Source organism: Xiphophorus maculatus, chromosome 17 (assembly GCF_002775205.1).
Source record: "Xiphophorus maculatus strain JP 163 A chromosome 17, X_maculatus-5.0-male, whole genome shotgun sequence".
Classification (NCBI taxonomy): domain Eukaryota; kingdom Metazoa; phylum Chordata; class Actinopteri; order Cyprinodontiformes; family Poeciliidae; genus Xiphophorus; species Xiphophorus maculatus.
The window spans coordinates 10,912,539-10,929,417 of NC_036459.1; the positions used below are offsets into that span (position 1 = coordinate 10,912,539).

The window sequence follows — 16,879 nt, forward strand, 5'->3', positions numbered from 1 at the left end:
ACAGCTCAAGTAATAGGGTTGAAATACAAATACACATTAACTTTTGGATATTTTCAGGTGCTTGCAAAATATAAGCATCACATGCATAAAAAGTTGAAAAAAAAATAATACAATGAATCTTGAGTTGTTTGAAGTTGTTTTTGAACTAGAAGATTTTTTTTTGTCAAAGTAAATGGACAAAAAAAAAGTCAAAGCATATTTCTTAATTTTATTTGACCTACATGTTTAAAATTTGGTTGCGCTTTTGGAGGCTCTCAGTTTAGGTTGAGTTGAAATTGACAAGTTGGCACAGTTTTACGAATTAGTCATCTAGGGTAACAGAAAACCGAGAATAATTTTGGGTTTATAGCAGTCTGCAGAAGTATTAATACACTTAAGTTTTCTTATTTGGATTCAGAAATAACAGTCTTCAGCCTTTTTTTACCTATTGGAAATTAATAATTGATAAATGTTGGAAAAGGATGCACAATTTTTCACATTTATTTTATGCTACCTCATTTACTTTGATTTGCATAAATAAACTAAAACATTTGCCTTCAAATGTGAGCTACTTAGATGTTGACCAAACTGGTTAGCGATAAAGCTGTGGAGAAGTTTGAAAGCAGATTTACGTTATAAAACATGATTCCAAGCTCTGAACTTCTCACAGAGAAGTAAAGAAAATAGAAACAGCATGGCACAACGGAAAATCTAAGCAAACTTGCAAGGACAGCATTATTCAGAGATGCAGCCAAGAGACCCATGCTAACACTGGGGAGGCTGCAGAGTAGCTGCTAGCCAGTGTTAACTATGTAAGGAGCTAAAAGCAGGAGAAACCTGGAAGAAAACTTGTTAGAGGTTGCCAAACACGGGAGTCTGGGGTGGAGATTTCCCTCTCAGGACAATGACCCAAAAACACACAGCCAGAGCTCCACTGATTGGTTTAGATCAAAACATATTTATGTGTTAGAATGGTTTGTGGCAGGAGCTAAAAACGTTTGTTCACAATTGAGTTTGGCGTTTCAGTTAGGGGATTCTTTTTACTTAAAATGTGCTAAGCAAATACCAAAATATTAACATCTGTAATTCCAATAAAAGATGTTAGTGTTGATATTTTAATGTAGAGCTTTATTCACAAAGTATACACATATTTTCGTCTTGCTACCTTGTGTTTATCTATCGCATGAATTCACACTGAAGTTTGTGGTTGGAACAAGACAAAATATGAGAGGACATGAACCTTTTTCACATTTACAGTGCCTTTTGCAAGGTGCTATAAAGAGGGGGCCGGATAGATGAATGGGAAAACTGCGGGGTGGTGATTGGTCAACATCATATTAAGTCCTCAAAAAATAAATGGTTCGGCATTAGGAAGTGTTGGCCTGGTGGTCCCGCCTTGTGAGCAGCCTGTAAAGAGGCAATACATCATAGTAAAAAAAAAAAATAACCAGAGCTTGTATTTCAGCTTGGTGCGCATCATAAATAAAGGTGGGCCATGTATAATTGAGGCTCATGTGTGAGGAACTCGGCTGGAGATGAGAAATGGAAATCTGTGTACTGGTAAATAGATAATCACACAAAAGTAATTGAGGTTTTCAAACCCCAATCTAGTCTGCCAGCGTGAGCTCGTTTGCATGTTAATCACGTCAATGATTTCCCTTCATCACAGGGAAGTCCATGCACACTTCCATAACCAGCTTTTAATTGCATTTAAAATGTCACAGAGGTGGAACACATGTAATTTAGCCAGAACTGTGTCCAAATTAATGGGCACTATTGAGACGCTCCATTGGACAGGGTCGGAAATGAGAGAGGCTGTCCATTGTTTGGGTCTTTATTAGAGATGCTTTAGACTTCCTCTCTCTCTATGATGACATCTCTGTGGCGTCTTTTGAAGTTTATATCAAAAATTCAAGACGAAATCTGAGGGGGAGGAATAAAGAAATTAAAAAATTGTTGATGACTCAACCTTGAAATGCATGCCAACGTCTTGCAAATTTAGCAACTTGGATGGACGGTGGAAAGAAAGAACCCCAAAAGTAAAAGAGTTGGGTTTTAAAGAGGGAAAGAAAGAGAAGAATAGTTTATTTTCTTTCATCACCAGGTGTTCTGTGGCGTATAAATTACCGAGATGATGTTTCCATAACATAGCTGAGGGTACTCCAGAGAGGGGAAAGCTGCAAAACAGACCTATTTAATTTTTCATAGAGGTGGACCATCAGGAGCCATAAGCCAATATTCCTCTTCCCCTTTTCCAGATGCCTTCTACACCACTATATCTTACCAAAACCCAAGCCCCTCTTATTTTTTTTTCTCTTTTCAAAAAAAGAAAAAAGTTCTGCCGAGACCTACATGAAAGGAAGGAACTGTTGAAATGTTAATTTTACCATCTGCTGGCGAGGTCTGCTACCTTTTCGTGGATGTGTGTGAGTCACTGCGTGCGGGCGTGTGCGTGGGTGCATGTATGTGTGTGTGTTTTCTTTTTTCCTGCCCTTTTTTTAAAATTCCCTGTAGTTCTGTTCTGTTTCATGAATGTGCTGCTATTTTGGCTGTTTGAAGTCATGGGGTCTCTGTGAGTGTGGCTTTGACTGGCTGGAAAATGCAATGCCACATGGTGGATGGTGGAGAGTTTCCCATTAGTTTCCTGTTTAGAGCCCGCTCCCCTTCTGGTAACCCAGTTTTTTTTTGTTTTTTTTTATCAGTCCCAAGGTTCCTGTTACTAGTGCATACCCACCTCCGGAACACACTGTGCCGATCCCTCTTGCTTACTTGGGCTTGCCCTTTGCCTCGTCCTCCTCGCCATGCACATCTTCGGGGACCCATTTGTCGTGTTTATCTTAATGGTGATGATTTTAATCACTCGTTTACAAGACCCAAGGTTCTTATTTGACACAAAACTTTTTTCCCCACCTTGAACGCATATCCGAGCTTGTCGCAAAAGTATTCGCACCCTCTATGTTTTTTTTTTGTTTTTTTTTACTTCTTATTGTGCTACGATCACAAACTTTAATGTATTTTAGTGGGATTGTCAAGTGGAAGGAAAATTATTCATCGCCTTAGAATCTTGTTTCCTAATAGCATTCTAAAACGTGAGATTTTTATTCATTGAATTATTAGTCCCTTTGCATCAAAACATTGTAGAACCCACCTTACCTCATTGCATGATGCTGCTATCACCCTATTTTTTGCTACCTTACCTTACACCATGTATTGAGGCACAGGGAGTAAATATGTTGTAGAGCCAACATTTGCTTATAAACAATCACCGCAGCAAGAAAAAATTGCCTTTACCGTGTTTGTGTTTTCTTTGTGTCAGTCTTTTGAGTCCATGCTGAGTTAAAGCATAATGATGCACTACTTTGTGTTCGTCTATTCCATAAAATCCTAGAAAAAATACATTTAAGTTTGTGGTTTTAAAGTGAAAAAAAAAAGGCAAAAACCTGTAGGTGTATGAAATATGAAACACATTTGCGGTGTGTTGCTTTCATGTAAGCTGCACAAACCCAACTTATATCGAACAGACATTTGTCTGTCAATGAAACTTAAGTTCCCGTTTTTAATCTTCGCTACACTTTGTTAAAACTAAAGGTGCGCCGTCTAGATTGCTGTGAAATATGTTGCCAAATGGCTCAAATCCATTGTGAGATTTGATAGTTGGCTATTAGGGTGAGGCATCCTGTGTGCAGAGTTGCTTAGCATTTTCCTTGGCTCGGACCAGATTGTTTAGTCTGCTTTCATTGTGAGCTGTTTCTGAGCTGCAGTTGACGGTTGTTTGCAGAGCACTGGGGGGAAAATGTGAGAGGGGGCCAGCACCTCTCTCTATTTATTTATTTTCCCCGTCCTTGGAGCTGGAATCTGATTTGTGTTCTTGTTGCTCTATTCTCTCTGAGCGGTTTTTTAAGTGTGGCTGCTGAAATCTAGACTCTGTATGACCTCACCGCTCGGCCTGTGTTTCATTAATGACCAGCCCCTGTGGTTTGGGGAGAGGAATATTTTTCATATGACACCGCCTTGCATTAGTGCAGAGGGGCAGCTGCACAAACCACAAAACCATCCAATTTTGTGGCTTTGAAAGGTGTGAAAAGTTCAGCTCCCTATAGCAAGTCTTGCATTTATAATTATGCTCTGTGTGTATGTGTCAAGAAGCGGAACTACTGAAGGCTTGTAAAAAGAACAAAAGGAAAAAGTCACCTGCTAGAGAAACATTTGTCTCTCATTCTCCTTAAATTGTTCAGATATATTATATTTCAAGCTGAAACTTTCACACACTTATTTAACTAACTTTGAGGAGATACATAAAACACAAAGCTGAATTTCAAAGCGGACAATTTAACCTTTCAGAAATGTTTCATTTAAGCAATCTCTGGACTTTAATATATTTTTTTTTCAAAGTGCCACATCTGGCGTAAGAGGTATTTCTTTGACAATTGATTGATTTCCCAGACTTAGATGGAAGCAACACATGCAAGCTACGCAGCAGTTGACTAAGAGGGGGTGCAACAATTCACAGACAAGAGTCCTAAGTCTCTGGAGCCTTCCTCTCCATGCTCAGACACTACTGTAAGACTGCTAGGTTACCTCGCAGGAAATTGAATATCCGAAAGAAAACCTCAGATTTGTCCCATCTGAAACGGAGACCTTGTGCTGCAAAACTCTTCCTCTCTTTGACCTTTTAAGCAACTTTAGCGCAAAAAGGTTTCAGCCCTCACCCCAAAAACATAAGACAACATATGTGTATTTCCGAGCCACTCAATTCAGGGTGGGGGGTATCCTATGCTTGTGTCAGCTCCAAGGCAAGAAGAGGTGGAACGAGGAGAAATTGAGGTTAGTCACCGAGGCTCAGAGAGAATGAACAAAGGAGAGGATTACCTAATAGCCCTGCTATGTATTTGAAGTAGAGCCTCGTGTTTGTTTGGGGAGGTTTTTGGGAGCGGACGTGCGGGGAGATGTCTCAGAGGCAGCTGATGGGTACTTTTAAGCTGTCAGAAACAGCCCTCTTTCACCATTTGTCTTCTAAAACAGACAGCAGCAGGCTTAAACAAAGGACAGCAACAAGACGATGCTGCCAAAAACTGGATGTTTTCTTTTTTTCTTAAGTTGTCCAAATGCTGAAAAGTGTCGCCTCCCACTTTAATTGGGTGCCTCCTTCATAAATTAAAAGTCATCAGGCTTAACAAGTGTAAACCGCAGATGCACGCTTGGTTTGCTATTTTCAGGGCGTAGTGTCAAGAGAACTGTAATGAGTCTGCTCTTTACTTGGGAATGTTTGTAAACAATAATCTAGCAGTTTGTCAGCAAGAAAAGAACTACCGTATTACATTCATGCCAGAAATGAATTCATAGTCACAGCGCAAACATCATCAGCCTGGCATAAGCTGCTTAATTATATGCCAAAACTCCATAAAACAAATGGAGATGGAGACATCTGCCTACATCTGGAAGTAATTGGTTCAGTTTGTGGTATCATTCTATGCGTACTCAAAGGAAATGAATGAATAAAGTTTTGGAAAAATGCTCAGGAATATTTAGAAACCCTGTGCATTTCTTTGCACTAAATCTGGACTGCATATATTTAGAATGTGCATTTTTGTTGTATAGATTTTAATTCTTATCCTTTTTGTCCTAGTTCAGCCACAAATTTCTGTGTGTTTTAATGGAATTTCATGTGATCAAATTGCATTGTAATTGTGATATAAAGGCTACAGGATGGCACGATTTTCAAAGGTTTTTTCAGATTAAAATCAAAAACTGCGTCATACATCTGTACTTGAATAGAATCAGCTGATTACTTACGGAAATCTTTTTTTAATTTGCATTGGATAAACAACAGACATCATCGTAAATACACGATGGTGGAACACGGTGGTAACAATGTGATGCGCAGATGCTAAATACAGGGCAAGTTATCTTTGAAAAAAAAAATAATAATAATAAATCAGTCTATTTAGGTACAAACCAATATTTCATCAAGCTTTCTGTTCTTTTTATTTTGTTAATATAAATAATATACACTATTGCTTGTGGTTTTAATGTGTCAAAATGTGTGAATATTCAAGGATGTGAATACTTTCACATGACACGTCAAGACGAGTCGTTCCATTAATTTAAAAAAATATATATTTACAGAGCTCTTTTAAAAAAAATAAATCAGCTACAATCATCTTGACTCTCCTTTGATTATATTCTTTTAGAACAGATATGAGCTTTGATTCTTAAAATTCCTTGTGCGCCTTTTTAGTTTGCTAAATTGTACATCTAGTCCTATTTTAAAGTCATCAGCGATTGCTTTTTTGCCACTCAGAGCACTGAACATGGACAGCTTTTAAAGGTAGTGAGTAGGTCTGATAAGTGGCTCGATTCTTGTACCAAAGCATTTTTACTGAAGGTTTAATAGCGCCTGTATAATGAATTATAATGTATTCTTTCCAATTGCAAATTTTCCTTTAATACAGCCTTTCTGCTATGTTGAAAAAGTCCATCTGAATATTATTGTGACCAGCTTTTAACCCTCTATGGCATGACTTTTTATTTTTGTGGGGAAGAATTATTTTCCTGCATTCTTTGGGAGCTTGGTGGTCCCTAATTACATGTCAATCATAAAATCGGACTCTGACACCTCCTGGAACCAGATTTGGGTTTGTTGCCTCAGGGTAACATTGGTCTAGAACACCAAGATTGTCTACACTGATTATGAGAAATGAAATACAAATCAAACAAAAACTATATTCATAAAAAAACTTTTTTTTGGACAAAAATATGTCAAAAATCATGCCCCCCAAAAAATAAAATAAAGGAGCAATGTGAGGTACAGCTATGTGGTTTGTTGCCTGAGGGCAACGCCATGCCATAGAGGGTTAAATAATACAAATCAATTGCATGATTTTAAGCAGTTAGTTTCCGCCAATGCCAAATAGGACGTTGCTTGTATAACTGGATTCGTCAATCAATTTTTAAGAGGGGAATTATTTTTCTTTTTCACCCCAAAAAGGATTGACCGTGTTTGCGGTACATTGTGGTCAGCTCTAAGTAAGCTGTGTGCATTAGAAGAAAATGCAACTATTCAGGTGAACATTTCAGCCGAGTTCAAACTCGTCTAAAAAGCAATGTGCTTATAAACTTTGCTGTTCCGGTTTAATGGAACACACCTTTCAATGAGGACGCGCGGGCAGCCCATCATCAAAGTGAAACTTCCAAAGTTCCGCTTAACTTGTTGCCGAAATAGTTTCTCGTTTTCAAGAAAATTGCCGTGCGCCAAGTGTGAAGAAGTGTATCAGGGAATCTTCCCCGGAGGGAAAAAAATTGACACTTGCATACTTGTCTTTGACCAAAGTGAGGCTTTCTCCCACTCCAGGGAACATATGCTGTTTAGGAAGATATAAAGGAGTAATTTTATTACTTGGTACATCTCCCCTCTGAAGCCATTTCATTTTTCTTTTCAGCCTCCACAGAAGCCTTTATTTGATCTCATATTCCAGGGTATGACTGCCTCAAACCAGTTGGACTCCGTTTATTTTCATTTGGAAAACACATTTAGTGTTGAAGGGATGTCAAAGAGTTTTAAGTGAAGAGCAGGGGGTTCAGGTGTGGAATAGACCAAGGCAAGTTTCTCTACATGCTAATGTCCTCCTGCAGGGACTATTTGGAGCGAAACTTGCAATTTTATTTTCTCACATTTTTATACGGAGTCTATTCAATATAATCAAAAAAAATTATTCAAACATAACCAATGTGAGTCTTTTTATCCTTACAAATACCAACCTTATTTCTTGAAAGTGCAAGATGAATCTTTTTTACACTACACTACACCACACCACAATGTTAAAGGTTAATTAGGATTTTTCTTCTTTTTAAATTGTTTGAACGTACATTAGAAACGCAAAAATATTTTGCTGATTCCATTCTTCTACTATCTTGGATTTTAGGCGATATTTAAGAGAGCAGTTACTGTAAAACAGGATTTTACTCATTTAAAATAAAGTCTAAGACCTGGAAGCCTCTACATAAGTATTTCCAAATAAGTCTGTCTTTGTTGTTTCATAAAAAAATTACTATAAAATAGAACAACTTTGCTGTGAAACATTCAGACATAGAGGCACAGTTGAGCTCAAAATTGTTCATAATCATGGTAAATTTAGATTGGATGTTTTTTTCACTTAATAATAAAATGGCTTTGACAAGAAATGAGACAGGGGTTTCTCAGAGAATCAGATAATGTAAAATGAGTATGAATTTTGAAAATAAATAAATAAAATTAATGTAAAAAAGAATTCAAAGTGGAAAAGTGTCTGATCACAAAATTTTAGTAACAGCGGTGCTAACTGTAAAATTTAAAATACTAAATATTATGCCCATTTTGCCATAAAAACATATTATTCATTAGCTCCTAATGTGTTTTCCTTTTAATTTAATTTTTACATGCTCACCCGCCACCAGTTAATTTCCTAATTGTGGATCATTTCAAAATAGTCTCAAAGTTTCAAGTTTCAAAAGTTCATTTAATTGGTTTGTAACTAAAGAAAAGTCTAAAATTTGTTCATTACTTAAGAAACACAGAAGATGTTTTATTCAAATACAATTCCAGCAGAAAAAATACTAACATCCTGTATTGCTTTTGTTTTTGGAAAATGGAAACGACGCCATTTGACCTTTTTAAAATGTCGGCTAAGTTTGCCTGGGTACAGTGAAACCAGTGCAGCTGGTTACTCTTTACTCAAAGCTTTGAAACTGCAGATCATTAAAAAAAACTGTGCCATTTATTAGGGCGCACAATTGGCCTGCCCAGATGTAGCTGGTCACTTGAGAAGGAGACCTCCTCATAAAGTCTAAGCTTTTACAGCAGGCCCAACTGTGAAGTCCAAATTAACCCCCAACCTTTCCTAAACTGCACATATTTATCTATTTATTAAATCCTGATCCGGCACAGCTGTCTGGAGAAGGCTGCACCTTCTAAGATTCTCACTCCCTCTCTCATTTATCAGTGTTTCTGTCGGTCTCCCCGCCTGAGCCTTGCTGCACCGACTGTATATCCTCTCCAGCCTGTGTCTAGTGACAGCACAATGAAAACATCTTTGTGGAAAGTGTCGTTTCACTTCTCAGGAAGTCCCACTCACCTAAATAGTTCCTCCTCTATGTCTTGTCTGCCTTGCTCCTTTTCGTGTCTGTGTGTGTGTGTATGTATACGGGAGGGGAGTGGAGTGGTGGTGGTGGTGGTGGGGGGGGGTGTTAGTGTAGGTGACTTGGGGGTATTTCAGCCTCCACTGGGCTCTGTTCCACACATTCAATTACCTCCAGATGTAATTCCTATTCCCCACCCATCACCCTTAAATTAGTGGCTAGTAAAAATTAGATCTGAATTAGCCGTGGAGAGGAGAATATGAGAGTTTGAATTTTCCATCTAATGACTTTATTATTCTTACCTAGGAACAATTTTTCTGAATTAATTTTATCCAAACATTTTTTCTTTTGTTAGGTATAATTGGTATCTAGTTAAATAAAGGGCTTTTATTCACGACTGAATAGCTGCTACGTAAACAGGTAAATGAGCAAGACTTGGACATTTACGTCATATTTCCGATCTTTTGGAGATAACTCCACAAATATTCAGCACTGTGAAAGTTAGTGTTAATCGTTATGTTTCTTTATGCCCCATTAAATGCAAGCATTTTTTCACTGCTTCTTGGATTCCATAGATGTTAGGTAGCAGTTGTTGCATTGCATATACAGGTGTTGTGCTCTTTTGACTGCCAGTGAAGCCTGCCTCTCCGTCAGTCAACTGTGTAGCTTTGTGGTTCTGGGAATGATAATCTTTTTGGCAGAGCCGAGGCTGCTACAGATCATTGTCATAAGCTGGTTTCAGATTCATCCCAAACAGGAAACCTAAAAGCATGAAATGGCTATTAAACCTCACGTTTCCGGATGCCTTTTAATCTTGATGACATACTAGAGCAGTGGTGGAAATTAAAATGCTCACCCAGCCGTTGTTATTCTAGGGAGAACCTTTGCATCAGTCACTCAAACATTTTATAGGGACTATTTCTTTCAAACATTCAAACTTGGTTTGTAGTATATGCCACAGTTACCTTAGGATACAGGTTTTTAGTTGTTTTACCCATTTTTACCATCATTTTGTACATGTTGCCATTTCAACATAACTTACTTCAATTTCTGACCCGTCGACAAACCATTTCATACCTATTTACTGAAACCATTGCGTATCACTTTGGTGTTCATTTTAGTTAGTAGTTAATTATTTAATGCTGTATAGATATTCAAGAAAAATGCTTAGATACTTTGTCCTTATCCCTGTTCAGGACAGCTAGCTCCTATGAAATACAACAGATTGACCCCTCATCATACTAAAATAACATTAAGAAGCCACCTGCTGGTAAATATTATTTACTGAAGTCATAAAACCACATTTTCAGACAGTAAAACATGAGAGGAACATGGAAAAATAATTTCAAATTAGTGGTTTGTTTGACTGGATACAAAATGTCCCCCTGTCCGATGAGCTGACACAAACTTTCCGACTCCCAAATGTTGAATTGATCAGTTCTATATATTTGTAGAACTTAAAAAGAATGACATTGTATAAAGTACTAGAAGTATGCCATGCATGTTTACTTACACAAACCAAGTCTTTTAACTGTAGCACAATCTGTTGACCTCCCTAGAATGAGTTTGATGGTTTAGCCAACCACTTTACTGTTTCAATGGCAATTAAGGCTTGAGTGCAATACTGCCTCCAGTAGGTTGGGGGTAGAATTTGAATGCTGTTTCTCTGTTATATTGCAAGCGTAAAATTTCCTAGTGTTAGAGGAAAACACACACATGCACACCCACAAAATAAGAAAACTATAAATGGTGTGTGATTTCTTTTAGAACTTAATAAACCTGCTTCCATCCTTACCACATCACGTCTCAGCTACTATGAAATAACATTATCTCTTGTTGCTCCTCTCTTTCATCCAGTTCCAGTCTGCTATATAACAGGTAAACTGCTGTGAGCAGCTCTTGCTTGCACAAATGTATTCCTCTCAGCTGAGGATTTGATTCCAGCAACTCATTTAATTCAAATATGCTTTTGAACAAAAGCAGGTCTTTTTTTTTCTTTTTTCTTTTTTTAGGAAGGGGTTTGGCTTTGAGGGCAGTTGTGGTGGTGAGGAAAATAAGAGGAGGCATGCAGGAGTGCCAATTTAACCTGAAGTGTCTGTCGCTCGTATTCCAGCTCCTTCGTTTCAAGAGGCCGGGTCAGCTTGAACTGCCTGACTTCTGTCATTTCGATCTCTTTTGTTTTTCTGCTGTAATGTATACTTTAATTCCCGCCCACCTGCCGTCTGTGTGTGCAGCAGCAGCGGCGGCGGCAGAAGCAGCTGGAGGGGAGGTGTAGGTATCATTAAGCCTTCAAGTGGCACAGGCGGACCGCTGCCGAGGGCTGGGCACCGTTCCTTGCAGCGTGTGTTGATATTTCTGGGCCTAGCAAAGGTAGAATCTGGTTTATTTTCAATAGGAAGCCAAGGCTGGGCTTGGTTAGACTGCCTCCCCCCAGCTGCTTACTAAGGCTGTTGATATTGAGTCAAGCAAACAGTCTCTCAGGGATGTCCTGTTTGGAAGTCAGCCAAAGACGCAAATGGAAGTCACATGTGGAGATATCCAGAGGAAGGCAATAAAACGTCAGTTCACACTCTCACCCACAACAATCAATTCTACAAGCTTTAGAAGAGATGACCAAGGTTTTTATTACTTTGACAGTGAAAATATCCCCCGTACCCTCCAAAAGATCCCCCCAAAATACACAAAATTATCATGGCAGTGATCAGGGACCCATCTACCTTCATTATGCGCTCTCTTTTCCCACTGAAACACATATGCAAATATATTTGGACACTGTCATTATCGTCCTCTTAATAGACATTTCATTAGGGATTTCTGAATGCACGGTGAAAGTGCAAGTTGCCATGGATACCCTGGTGCTTAAGTACAGTATATTAAAATGGTGCTGCCTTCCAACCACTTATATAATCACCGGTCTGTAATGGCCTCTGCTTTGTGGCCATAAGCAACATATTGTGTGATCAACATTGCCCAGGACTTTAAAAGAGCCCTTCTGAGCCATTAGGCCTTATTTGCCTTATTATTATTATTATTATTGGTTGTAGTAGTAGTATTTGGGAGCTGGACTTTACAGATCACGAGTTGTGCTTGTGAAACATTTGATTGACAAAGAATGAATAGGGGTATGCTTTATTTCATGCATGTGGGTTTCTTTATTTTTTGAAACATTGGATTTTTTTTCTTGCAAAGTGACAATAGTATTAGATTTAATGTGAGATGAGGGAAGTCAAAAGAATAACAACAAGGGAAAACTAAATACTACTAGAGATGCCATGAATGTTGTGCCCAATTTAAAAATTTTCAGGAAGCGAAAACTTTGTGTGGCTGCTTTTTAAGCTGATACTGATTTTACTAATTCTTAGTTCTTTTTAAGTACTACTATTGGCAGAATTCAACATGTAATTTTCTACTCTTCCTGTTGTGGATTCTAATTTAATTGTTTATTCAAGAAGCAGAGGTGACGTCACAAAGACAACGAATTGTTATAGCATCATACAACAAGACTGTGTGCAAGGTGCTGTTAACTGCCGGGTTTATCCTTTACTCCTAAAGAAAATAGACTCTTAATTGACTTTTAAATTTGTAAAATAGATAAACAAAGCAATTCTTTTGTGACAGCCTGAATAAACAGCAGGCAAATCTGGGAAATATTTTCCTTTTACATATTTTCCAACAGCTTTAGTCTTTCATCTGATTTCATCTTCAAAGACCTCACTCTTATGGAAAATGGCCATATTTGAGTCTTCACTGTGTAACAGTGTCCACACTGAAGAGTGATTGACAATCACAACCTACTAGTGTTGTATGGTTCATTCAGTGCTGGAAATTTTTATTTGCGCTTCCAAAGCACTACTGGTCAAAGCCAATTAAGTTGAAAAAATGTCAACCTCAATCATTGTCCAGTTTCTAGGTGCAACTTGAAATATGCCTAATGCTCAGAGTACCCGGAGATTAGTCAGTTTAATGTCAAGCAATTGCTGCTACTCTCAAGCTATTCTTTCTCACCATCTTGTGTGATGAAGTGACGCGTAAACCAACTCTGCCTGTCTGTATCTAATTACCCCAAAGCAATTCACTTTGTCGCAACCTTAATTGAAAATGAATGGTTTCAAAAGTCTCTGTAGTTGTGTGCAAACCGCTGAAATCGCTGCGTTGAGATGAAATGGTAGTCAACGTCCTCCGCTTCCGTTGTCATGACGCTCCTGCTGCTCTTGCCAAGGTTGGTAACCAGCTGCCACCCCCACCCTCCTCACTGTACCCACTCCACATGTCTGTTTCTCTCCCCCGTTTTTCTGCTGCCACCTCATCAGTGCGCTGGTGGGCTTGCTTGTATCCCCTGACCTTGGTAGCAGAAACCCCCAGAAGAAGAGTCATGGAGGGAATAAACACCTGAAGGGAGAAGGCACACAATTGTCAGAAATATGAAGAAATGGGCATAACAATCCCCCCTTTCCCATCCCATCTCCACCCAACCATCCTCCACCCCTCAAAATGTGTCTGAGGAATTCTGTCGTCTAAAGCCTTTGGCGCATAAAGAGAAATGGGAGAAATTACTTGAATCATGTTGATGCTTAGAGCAATTAACAGCAGTTCTTTAACGTTGGCCCCTTTTGATTCCTTGCACTACAGCCTCCGACTCCGCCACGATTGTTTAGTGTTTATCGCCTCCGCCTTAGAGCTCCGTCGGTTGACACTAATGAAAACACTACATCTTCTGGTGTGTGTTGCAGCTCTTAATAATATTGTGCAGCTGAAATATGCCTCAGCAGAGCTGCAGAGATAATGTACCATTCAGAGTCTGCTAAATAATACTAGTGCACAACTCAGAGCTGGGAGGCAGAGTGGTCCTTAACCCGTATTATACTTCTGCTAAACACATGTAGGCATGGTGCCGGTCAGCAGTATCAAACAGCACCAAGGATATGTCAGTGTTCCTACTATTTAATGAGATTTCAGAGAAATTGCGGAAGTGACCTGATCCCCCCACTTCTCCCCTTCCCCACCTGTTGCTTTATAGCACTGATTACCTGGCTGAGAAAAGGCTTCTGCAGCTCTTCTTGCACAAAAACAAGCAAAATATGTCTTGGTTATTTATTAATTGTCACAATTGGGGGAAAAACAACAGAGATGGCTAAACTAAGTATTTGCTCAAAATATGTTATTGTAAAAAATATGTGGTATAGCTAGCATTATTAAGCATGTAATAATCATTAAATGATCAGAGTGAGATTAATTGTAACTTTCTGTTTACACCAAAAAAATAAGTCATGTAACATAGTTTTAAAAGAAATTGTGTGTAAATACAGTGATACATTTAAAGCAGAATCTCTTCCATTCTCATAGTTTATTTGATTTTGTTTCCAACTTTTTTTTCTTCTATAGAAATGCCCCAGACCTATAGAGATAAAGAAATAAATGTCCCCCCCACCTCACTCCACTTGCATTAGCGCTCTCAGGCCCATGTGGCTCGGCAAGCTGGTGGCAGATGGACTAGCTTTCCCCGCATCTGCTGTGTGCAGACTGGGGGGCTTTGTACTCTTGCTCTCGTGGGGAAGACCGGGGCTTTCTTCTTGCCAGTGGATTCCTGTCTGCTGGAGCGTCTAAGAAAAACATCTGTGGCATGCAAGAGAGAGGGGGAGAGAGGGAAAAAAACAGTGACAAAAGAATCGGCAAACACCATTAGCCCCTAAATGTTCCGTCTCATTGCCTGTTGTGTATTGTTTACAGTGGGGTGTGTGTGTGTGTGTGTGTGTGTGTGTGTCTGTGTGTGCGGGGGGGGGAACACAGTGCATCACATTTGAGTCCACTTTGTTGGAAGGTCTTCTAAAACATACTCTAGTGAATCAGTTTAGATTATAAAATCAGGCTGTGGCTTGTCTTTAAAAGCACATTTTGATTTCTTGAACTGTAAAAAAAAAAAAAAGAATAAGAAAATGTTAGAAATATTCCACGTCTTACCTTTTTCTCTAATAGTCAGTAAAAAGTTTCTTTTTTTTTAAAGGCCTATCAAGGCATCATAGATGCAGATGGTGGTCCTTACATTGTGACAAAGGAAGTCTCAAGCGTCACTTTAGAATTTTGTCTCGGAGAAACTGCATGCACGCTGCATGTGGTGGTCTCCCCTTGCAGTTTTCAACCTTTGTAGTACCCCTCCCCTTTCAGATTCCTCCAGAACACCCCCCACCATCTCCTCCTCCACCCACAGCCCCCGCCCCACCAATCCCTCCCTCCTCTTCCTCCTCTTTCCTTCTCACTATTTCTTTGCCAACTCTCGCCACCCTCCGCCCCCTCTCCTCCGCTCCCCACGACAAGCCACGTCCCCCCCACCATCCCACCCCACCCCATCCCTCCATCAGCACCCCCTCCTGTCCTCCTCCTCCTCCCCCCGCCCCCTGCCCCCCCGATCAAGCCACTGGTTTTTGTGTACTATTGGTCCTCAGGCGTCAAAACAATCCAGCGGGGCTGCCTGACTTGTTTTAATTAGGCAGCGCTGAAACGGCAACTGTCTCTCAGACGTGACCAGGCAGAGGTGCTTCTCCCCGCGCACTACTGTAAATACGGCCGTAAATACTTCTCTGGTGATGTCTTTGACAGTAAGCGCCAGCTAGTTGCCCTCTCTACATTTTTTTCCTCTTTTTTCCCCCTCACTTTTCATTCTTTTTTCTGCGACTGTCTCTCCATTTTTTTTTTTTTTGCTTGTGTTTTTTTTGTTTTGTTTAGTTTTTTTGACACAGTATTGCCGTCAGGTTTCTAAGAATACTTCTTCAAATGCTTCTTACTGAGGAGAGTGGATTTCTCTCTCGTTGTTTAAAAGGTAGGTCATTTTCGTCTTTGCGACTCTATTTTGGCATGTACTTGGAGTGCTTTGTGACAGCGTGCAGGTTGGAAATGCACTGATGTGATGTTGCTAATTGTTTTTAAGTGCTCTTTACTTTCTGCTCGAGCTCAGCGTAGGACTCGGACTGACGCTCAGGCTTTCACTAATCCTTTTCAGATTCTTTACCCGCACACGCACAGCCCCGCACGCACACACACACACACACACACACACACACACTTTGACCTACGCACAATCAGGACTGAAAAGAAAAGCTCCGAATAAAGCCAGAGACACATACCTTTGCGGCAATTGCACCTCTCTTAGCAGCGTCCCTGCAGCCCCGCTTCTGTCTCCGTGCCCCTGTCTCAAAAACCAGTCCACATGTGCGAGCGAGTGAAAGAAACACATTTTTTATATATATATATATATATGTATTTTTTATCCCACTTTAGTAAAGCAGATGCATGATCGGAGCAGCGAGAGCATGCGAGCAGAGAGCCGGCAAGCATCCTCCGACGAGTCGAAGCAGTCCACATGTGAACGTCTGCTCACACACTCTCTCTGGCGTGCGCACACACACACAGGACCCACCCACATGCAGGGAGCACCTGGATGTGCACTCTTGCACCTAGAAAGCACAGATTTAACAGTTTTTTTCTCTCTTTTTCTAACTTATTGAGGAAATTGAAATAAATGTTAAGGTTGTTAAAATGAACCGTGGAAAGAAAAACTCAAAAGAATTAGTTTTTTTTTTTTTTTTGAATGGAAAAAAAGTGAAGTTTTCCACGAAATACAAAAATTGATCAACAGCAGGCTGGGTAAATGACAGTCTAATTATATCCAACGTGGAGAGAAAGAACCCACCGTCTCTGCACACACACCCTCTGCGTTCCCCCCTCCCATTTTATTCCCTCTCTCCCAAGTCGAACCTCCTCTTTTGGGCCTGCATGTCTGACCTGTTCAGGG

The 16,879-nt window shown here is 39.7% G+C and overlaps 1 protein-coding gene and 1 long non-coding RNA gene across 9 annotated transcripts in view; one reads left to right on the plus strand and one right to left on the minus strand.

Annotated features, from left to right (window-relative positions):
- foxp2 (forkhead box P2) overlaps positions 1–16,879 on the plus strand; it is a 114,578-nt gene that overhangs the window by 20,738 nt on the left and 76,961 nt on the right. Inside the window, exons 1-2 of one of the 8 annotated variants that reach the window (XM_023350080.1) lie at positions 15,518–15,686; positions 15,814–15,907. The exons of 6 other annotated variants lie outside the window; for them this stretch is intronic. The gene's annotated coding sequence lies outside the window, so the exon portion shown is untranslated. Of the gene's footprint in view, positions 1–15,517; positions 15,908–16,879 lie in introns of those variants that run through there. One more of the 8 variants, XM_023350087.1, reaches the window with a different exon arrangement.
- On the minus strand, positions 12,191–16,646 carry LOC111611828. The gene is made up of 3 exons (XR_002754258.1): positions 16,212–16,646; positions 14,522–14,706; positions 12,191–13,482 (listed from the first exon to the last, which is right to left on the minus strand). It is a non-coding gene; the product is annotated as an uncharacterized LOC111611828 (long non-coding RNA).